The sequence below is a fragment of the Chrysochloris asiatica genome, unplaced genomic scaffold, assembly GCF_000296735.1.
Source record: "Chrysochloris asiatica unplaced genomic scaffold, ChrAsi1.0 scaffold00174, whole genome shotgun sequence".
In the NCBI taxonomy this organism is placed as follows: domain Eukaryota; kingdom Metazoa; phylum Chordata; class Mammalia; order Afrosoricida; family Chrysochloridae; genus Chrysochloris; species Chrysochloris asiatica.
The window spans coordinates 7,317,816-7,327,569 of NW_006408692.1; positions in this window are offsets into that span (position 1 = coordinate 7,317,816).

Genomic DNA, 9,754 nt, shown 5'->3' on the forward strand with positions numbered 1-9,754 from the left:
ATGGTTTCTGAGGCTATAAATATTTATAAAAGCAGACTGCTTTTTCTTTTTCTTGCAGAGTGACTGGGGGGTTCAAACTGGCATCCTTTCACATAGCAATCCAACACTTAACCTTCCCCACAAATATGGTTTCTGCTATCCTTAAAGGAAGTCTGATTCAGTCCAATTCAATGATGGTCATCCTTAAGACATATCAGCACATTCTCCTTTACTCACAAATCTGGCCATAATACTTACAACTTTTCAAGCCAATCACATTTATTCTCATTTATGGATCTTGCTACTTACTCTTTCCTCTAACAGTAAATGAGTATTCTCATTTTATAAATGAGAAAAATGCAGTTTAGAATGAACTCAGAATCAGGACACAATTCCAGATTTTCTGCCTCTAAAATAACTTGCTTATTAAATACACTGCTTTACCAATCAAAAATTTAATCGATCATGGATACATGCTAGGTCTTATGATAAGAAAGGGCCATAAGGCCAAACTTACCAGTCACTCCTCAGAAACCGTATATAGGGTCACTATGACTTGGAACCGTCTGGACATCACTTAACATAATAAACTTGTATTCTGTGTTTGATAAGACTGGGTTTAGCTGAGAGTAGTAAAAACGCCAAATAACAATGACATGTCTGAAAGAAAAATGTTATTTCTGTCTCAAGGAAGCATAGGGACTCTGCTGTCTGAAGGAATCCAAGCTTCTCCCACTGCCAAGAGATTAGTCCTCGTGATCCAAGGTTGCTTCTAGAAATCCTGCTATTAGTCTCTGAGGAAGCAATAAAGAATAAAGGCCAAAGGCACCCCAGCAGGTATCTTTAAAGGCAGTATTTTCAGAAGCTGCCTCATGATACTTCTGCATCCATCATGGACAAGAATGTTAGCCTTCTTCTCTCCTCATGACTTTCACAGCAGAAGAGAAAATTTGGTGTGCTCCAGCTATCTCTGCTGCTGCCCCAGTCTTCAATCCTTGATTGACAGGAATAAAGAGGGAGCCCCCCAGAGCTTTAGGACACTTAGCTAGAGCCTTCTCCAACTCTTGCATCACAGAACTCACATCCTCACTACCCCTATCTCATTGTGCCTTCTATCCCTCTTCATCTGTGTCATCATTCTCTATAATCCCAGACCAGTTTTCCTCTTAGACATTCTAACTGCAGCACAACTTTATTGGCAGTAAGGAAACATGAACCTCTTTTGACAGTCTTTATCCACCTAGAGTGTTTTATTTTTCTCCATACCACTTAATATCAATGGAAATAATATATTTTAACTTGTACATTTTTCTCCAGTAGATTGTAAAGTCCAAGGGAGAGAAAGATTATTAGAAATTTTGTTTGTTTTATTTACTGCTATATACTCTGGTAGCGTAGTGGTTACGAATCGGGCTGCGAACCTTAAGGTCAGAAGTTCGAAACTACCAGCCGCTCCACGGGAGAAAGATGAGGCTTTCTACTCCCGTAAGGATTTACACCCTCGGAAACCCTGTACAGGGTCGCTATGGGTCGGAACCGACTCGACGGCACTTAACAACAACAACAACAATATACTTCTGGAGTGCACTGTAGGATTAGCAGTGGACTTTAAACCAGAAGGTTGACAGTTCAAAGCCACCAGCTGCTGCATGGAAATTATATATGGAGTCACTATGAGTTGGAACCGACTCAACGGCACTTAACAACAATAATAAATTCAAGTACTTACTAATGAAGATTGAAAACTATAGCCTTCAGTATGAATTGCACCTCAATGTAAAGAAAACAAAAATCCTCATTACAGGACCAATAAATAACATTTGATAAAAGGAGAAAAGTTTGACATTGTCAAAGCCTTCGTTTTACTTGAATCCACAATGAACACTTATGGAAGCAGCAGTCAAGAAATCACAAGATTTACTGCATTAAAGCTTTTTAGATTGTTCAAGAGCAAAAATATCTGCTTGAGGACTAAGGTACATCCTACCCAAACCATGATATTTTCAATTATGTCATAAGCATGCAAAAGTTGAACAGTGAATAAAGAAGAACATAGAAGTGATGCATTTGAGTTATGGCACTGGAGAAAAATACTGAAATTACCACAGACTGCCAGAAGAACAAACAAATCTGTCTTAGAAGAAGCATAGCCAGAATGCTTCATAGACACAAGGATGGCGAGCCTTCGTCTCTCATGCTTATAATACATAGTCAAGAGGAACCAGTCCCTGGACAAGGACAGCAAAAAAAGAGGAAGCGCTCAATGAGATGGGTTGGCACAGAGGCACCAGCAACGGACTCACACGTAACAACAATTGTCAGGATGGTGAAGGGCTGGCAGTGTTTCTTTCTACTGTACATGGGATCACTATGAGTTGGAAAAGACTCAACAGCACCTAACAACCACAGTATATACCTAAAGCTCAGATTATAGTAGGTACTCAATAGTTATTTGTGTGAATGAATGAATGAATGTCATTTTCAAGACTTATACACATGACCAGATCTGCTAAGGAAACTGGGAAATGTAGTCTTTATGTCAAATGGTCACATGTCTGCCTAAATATTAGGAGAAACAAAGTATAGATATTCTAGAACAATCATCAACCTCCACTATAGATGTAAAAATTTGTCTAAGACACAGATGAAGAGTATGTGATTTAGGAGTTTTGGTTGACAGACAGTTCTGTCAGGAAAAAAAAAAAAGGTCTCATGAGAATTTTAATTTACACTGATCAAACTGATACTCAGGAAAGTAAAATAACTGCTTTGGAACACAAAGTTCCTTAAGAGGTAAAGTGCAAGGAGGAGAGTGCAAAAATTTTCATTTTGTACTCCACCAAGAATATCATGAGTCTTTGTGTAATACTGTTGAGTTATTGATGAACAGAGATGTACAGGAGAGGAATGAGCCCTAAGTAGCTAGACTGCTCATATCCTTGGAATGAGGCTCATATCCTTGGAATGAGACAACTCAACAGAAATGAGAAACCAGACAATTCTTTCTGAATTTGTAGTGATGGAATTTTGGCCAAAGAACTTTAAAAATTATCTGTTAATGATTATTGTTGTTGTTGTTAAGTGACATCGAGTCCGTTATGATTCATAACCTGTACAGGGTTTCCGAAAACTGACTGGTCTTTTCCATTGGGATTATAGGTAAATTTCCAGGTTCCACTATGTTAATTAAAAGCCTTATAGATTGCTGAAAATGGAAGAAAAAAAATTTTAAAGAGCTAACTTTCCTTTTTTTTTTTCTAGCTCCCCTCTAAGACCTGAGTTTTGTAACATGCTGACAACTTTGTTCATGATGTGTGAGGCTGAACTAAACTCGGTTTTCTCTTCAGATGATGAGTTTAAAGAAGTGCTGACAAGCAAGATCAAAAGGGAAAATATATGTTGGCACTTTTTTTGGTAAGCTATTTGACATGTGGGTCAGTTATTGTTTTAGAAAGTAAGATGACTTCCTGTGACAGACCCAATTTTCTGTGACCCATCCAAGCCCCATTATCACATACACACTTAGAATTATTACCTTGCCTAGGATCCTGAAGCCAATTTATTAGAAACAACAGAGTCCTAGAGCTTCTTGGATCATCATGTCGTAGTTTAAAGTGGTGGTGGTGGCAGCTGTGTGCCATTGAGTTAGTTCCAATTCACAGAAACCATGTATAGAGTTTCTGAGATGGTAAATCTTCATGGGAGCAGAAGTCCTCATCTTTCTCCCAAGGAGTGGTTGGTAGATTCAAATTGGTGACTTTGCAATTAGCAGCCCAACTCATAAACCAGTATGCTACTAGGGCTAATTAATATTAACATTGGGAAAAGGAAAATATAATTTTAACACTGGAATATGATCATATGTCTTCAAGGAAGCAGGACTTGAATGGCATGTCATAACACTGTACTTTTCCATCAGAAGTTTCATGCCACCACACTGGGATTCTTTCTTTCTTTGCCTACAGACTGTGTTCTATTAAGGCAGAAACTATTTCTGTCTTTTCACCTGGATACCTGTAAAACTTTGTAAAGTCTGATGCATAATTCACTAGTAGATGCCCAGCAAGTAATACAGAAATAAGTCAACTTCACTATCACAACTTTCAAGGAAATTATGAGGGCTGACATAAGTGGGGGTTTGGAGAGAGTCAAGGTTAAGGAAGGAAAGGGTTAGTACAAAGAAGAATTGTTAAATAAACTCTAATAAAATCTGGATCTCTTCTCTGTGAAACTTTGGTCTTCGCAATCAAGTGACCTCTGTCTATAAACTAGTTTTAAAATGCTTGTATATTTATAGCATTCAAACCACACAATGGAGTCTAAACAACTTACATTATCATTCTAAAGATAGGACTGAATTTGGTCAGTGTCATTCTAAGCCTCCTATGAAATAGAAAGAAGCATAAGTAGGTTGTCATAGAAATTAGGAAATGATTCAGATTCTTAAAGAAGCGTGATTGGAATTTGGAATAAAAATGCAATTTAATATATTTGTTGTTGATGTTGAAGCCAAACTTAAAATGAAAGCATATATCAGTTCACTGGAGTCCTGGTGTGGCACTGTGGGTTAATGCGCTGGACTACAAAGTTGCTTTGAATACAAGGTTGGCAGTTCAAGCTCACCAGCTGCTCCTCTCAAACCCTACACAGTGTCACTATGAGTAGGAATTGATTTGATGGCACTTAACAACAACATTGGTTAATTAAATGTGTTGAAGAGTTTTAAATTATATTTCATCAAAATAATTGATATGATGAAATAATAGTAATATATTTATCACATTTGCTCCAAATATCTACCCCCACATTCCATTCCATTAGGCCACCTTCTAATTTCCCTACAAAAACAAAAACAAAAAAAAAAAACCCAAAACACTTTGTAAGTAGATTCAAGATCTGTCATTTTTTGCAGTATTTCTTTCAGTACACTAGAGTTCTTTCTGAACATGTAGTGATTTGGGATAGAGATAGAGATCAGATAAGATGACATGTAAGGTTCCTAGAAGTACATTTAGTAACTGCATCTGATTTGAAATAGACAGTTTTTTAAATGTGTAAGCTATCACCCCCAATTATCAGGGTTAGAATTCTGAAGTCCTAAGTGTTAAGTGACATCAAATTTGAGTAACTCAGTATTTATATTTCTATAAATATGTAAATTATGAGTATTCATGTTTATATTTCTATGACTATAATGCCAAGGGGGAAAAGTCAGGATTGATCTTATGTAAATCTTATATTCTACTAATTATAAAATAAAAACATAAAAGCAATGTTCTTTATGAAAGGATGCTTCATATATATTAAGTGAGTAATCATAGTTATTCTGATTCCAGCCTAGATTTATCATTTTTCTTCAAGAGATACTTTCCAGTATACTAATAGCTAATGTCTATTAAACTTGTACTATGCAGACTGACGGAGTCCTGATGTGGCACTGTGGGTTAATGTGCTGGACTGCAAGGTCAGTTTGAACCACAGGGTTGGCGGTTCAAACTCACCAGCTGCTCTTAGAAAACTATTCAGGGTCGCTGTGAGTCAGAACCAAACAGATAGCACTTAACAATAACAATAGGACACAGTGGCACTGTAGGATCAACACTGGCCTGCAAACCACAAGGTCAACAGTACAACCCCACTAGCTACTCCTTGGAAACCATATACAGAGTCTCTGTGAGTTGGAACTGACTGGACAACACTTATCAATAAGGATGATACACAGTGGAGTCCCTGGGTGGTGCAAATTAAATGTGTAGTAGAGTTTTTCAACATGCTTGGCTGCTAACCAAAAAGTTTGTAGTTGTAGTCCACTTAGAAACAACTTTGAATAAAGGCGTGGCAATCTACTTCTGAAAATCTAGCCATTGAAAACCTTATGAGTTTTCACACCAAGGATCAAACTTATCCCCTCTGTACACAGGGTTGATAGGGAAAGGCAACTTAGACATTGGCTGCCTAAAGTAGGGGTGGCTATAAAGACACAAGGAGTCCTAGTGTAGCACTGTGGGTTAATGCACCATACTGCAAAGCAATTTGAACTGTAGGTCAGTGGTTTGAGCTCACCAGCTACACCTTGGAAACCCTATACAGGATATCTATGAATCAGAACCAACTAGACAGCACTTAACAACAGCAATAAAGGCACGAAATGACTGGCTTACAAGTTCTCAAGAAGGAGTTTAGTTTCAGTGCATATGGGGGAAGGTAGAATCCCCACTGAATGGTTTTCATCTTGTCTAGATGGATCTGGTGAAAAGAGATGGAGATAAGATTCATTTGATTCAATAGTAAGTAATTGTTATCATTACTAATTGAAATTGTCACAACTATAAAGGTACAAGTTGTGTATGAAAAGAGGGGGTAGTTAATCTAACATTCCAGGAAAAGAAGATCCGAGAACCATTAAGAGAGAAGAGCATGAGTAGACTGTAGGGCCTTAACCACACAAGCAGTGACAACAGAGATGGAGACAGAGGTGATGCCACAGAGAGATATAGCAGATAAGGACTCTAGATTCATGAAAAGAGAAAGACTGTAGTCTGGTGGCCATGAGGTAGGCTCACAGAATGTGCCCTTTGGTTGTTTAAATGGTTATATATTGCTGTGTACTTTTGTGTACATCGAAACCCCCACAAAAATAAGAGAGAATATAAGCAAATACTGTTAACCAATGGCGCATGGAGGGGATTGTAATCATTGCAATGAAACAAAATACAATTGGTTGAGTGCAAAATGGATGTTTTCTTATGTAAACTATCACTCAATTCACAATAAAAGCTTTAAAAATGGAAAATTTATGGACCAGAGTTACAGTCTGACATATATGGGATCTCTATGAGTTGGACTCAGTGACATCTGCTTTGTTTTTGTTTCTTTATAATTTTTTGTGTGAATATGTGATAGTTTGAATGGGAGAGCATTAGCTTTACATTCATCCTACTGTATATCCTCTCATTGCCATGGTTACAATCCCATACACGCATCATCAACCAACCAAAGGGTATACCATGCAAGCCTGCCCCTTAGTCAACAGCACACAGCCCCTCTCCCTCTCTTGTTCTAGAGTCCCCAGCTGCTCCATCTCTCTATGTCATTGTCTCTGCCTCCATCTCTGGCATCACTGTTTTTATGGGTAGGGTCCCACAAGCCACTCTTCTCCCTTGATAGTCCCAGGGACCTCCACTCCTGGATTGCAAAGTCAACCACTTCCCTCCTTTTGCTACAAAAAAAATCTACCTCTACATTTCCAACCTTCACAGTCAGTTCTGATAGCAATTATTCACTATTGTATCACAAGAGACCTATTCACCTCTCCTTTCATCAGCCCTGCCCAGACAGATTGGATACTACTCAGTGGAGATTCTACCTTCTTCCATGCCCTCTGGATCTAGAATCCCTCTTGAAAACTTGAAAGCCTGTCACTTGTTGCCTTTGTAGTCCCCCCCCCACCACCACCACCACCATTTTGGGTAGCCAGTGTCCAAGTTGCCCATCCCTGTCTGCCCTGTGTATCAAGGGGGTGGGAATGATCCTCGCTGTATTGTTTCCTCTTTTGAGCTACTGTATCCATAGGTGTAGGTCAAGTTCATCAAATTGTATCAGATTTCTCTTTTTTTTTTTTTTTTCTTTCTTCTTCTAGTTGAGTTCTAATCATCTAGCCATTGAAGCCAAGTCAAGTGGGTATTATCTGCAAGTATGGGTGTTCTTGTGCATATGCCCTCTCTTCTTATCAGCTGGAGGCTTCACTCTCCACTCTAATCCTTTGTGGCTATGTCACTGACTCTGGGCCCAGGAGTCTCCAGGTCTTGTCATACTGCTGGCCAACCAGGTCTCCACTCAGGTTCACAGGAGTCTATTGAACGTGGTATGACTTAGCTCGCAGCTTCATTGCTGTTTTTCCCTCACTTCCCCTTATCGGTGACCAATGTGGTCACCAGTCAGAATGCATGTCTGCTCATGTATTCCCCTTGAGTCTTAGTCTTGGAAGGGGTTTGCCCTGAGGGGACCCGACCACTTGCCTTGATGTCTCCTGGACCAACAACTTGTTTGTTCTTGTAGTAGTCAGTCGGACTGCCGTTACTGTTTTATTTTTCTTGTCAGTCTTTCTTTCAAGAAGTATCTTCTGTTCTTCTAGCCACTCCAGGCTGTTTTGCTTGTTCTTTCCGGTGAAGATTTCACACCTCAGAAGATTCTGGATGGGTTTCAGGATTCCACCTATGGTCTTATGCAATGCAGAGGCTCCACAGGAAGTCTCCTTCACTGGGCAAGTTGTAGCCTCATTTTAGGTATTCCAATCAGTTACAGGCAGAAGACAGAGTTACAAACTTTCTATGATGATATTGCTGGCTATTCCTTTCTCTCCTCCTCAAGTATCTATTTTACAATGGTATGCCAGGGAAACCAAGATTCAAAATAAAGCCAAGTATCTTAACATTATTTTTCCCCTATTCTAACCATGTCTCAATCCCTGTATCTCAGAGCCCTGTTGTTCCAGAGATGTACATACTTCATTATTTACCTCTGTTCCACTTAGCCCATGCAAACCTACTTACTTAACTGTTCTCCCATCCACCTTGTTCTTCCATTCCCCTCCCCCTTATTGTGTATTGGCCTCCTCCCCAGCACCCAAACTATCCTGTGTCTATTCCCTACCATGTGTTCCACCTTGCCCTCTTGTTTTTTTTTAATGCACACAATGCCATCTTGGACTCCTGTTGTGATGCTGTAGAATCAGCACTGGACTTACAACCACAAGGTCAGCAGTTCAAGCCCACTAGTTGCTTCTTGGAAACCTGTACAGGATCTGTATGAGTCATAACTAACTCCATGGCACTTCACAACAATAACAACGTCAGGTTAAATGTCTATGTACACTGTGATGTTTAACCCTCCTAGGAAGTCTTGAAATAAAGCTGTTATTATGACCTTCATTTGGTTCTTAAAGAAACCCAGCATATACAGATTAAATAATATTGCAAGTAAATGACAAAGTCACTTGGCAAATTCCAAAGATTTCATATTCACTGTGGTGCACACATCATCTCCAACCTAAATTTCTAGAAATGAGTTAGTTTGATCTGCTTGCAGACAATATGCATACGAAAGAGTGTCTTGTGTCTTTTCAGTGACCCTCAATTTTATGAATTTAGGATTTTCAGAGTGCTCCCAACAGATTCTGATTCCTATTTCTATAACCCCCTCCCCATTTTTATCCTTGGTGGCCTGGGTAATTGTTTTAAAGGTCATTTTTACTTGTTCACAACATTCTGAGGGGGGAAAAAAACAAACAAAAAACCTTCAATTCATTTTTTATCATCCATTTGCCTCCTTTTACCAGCCTTACTACAAAAATAATCTTAAAGAAGAGATAATTACTATACATAAGAACAAGAGGAAGGAATCCTTCTAGCTGTCCTGATGTACATGGAATCACCATGAAGTTATCAAAGACTGAGTAGGTATCAGCCAAGATACAATTTAAAGTTCTGAGTTGTACACTGAGTGACTGCAACTGACCTTCAGAAGAAGTAAGGCTGTATATGAATTTAAACTAACTCCTATCCTGAATAATCAACAATTTGGAAAATTATATAAAAATGTTATATATTGCTAGCTGAATGAAAAGATGGTATGTGGCTCCAGATTGCCCATTTATTTTGGTTGAGTCACCAAATCTGCAACACAATGTCACGAGTCTGCATGATGTTCCTGAGTCCCTTGTGTGATGTGTTCCATCTGGATTCATATGTGCACTGAAAAACAAAAAAAAATAAAA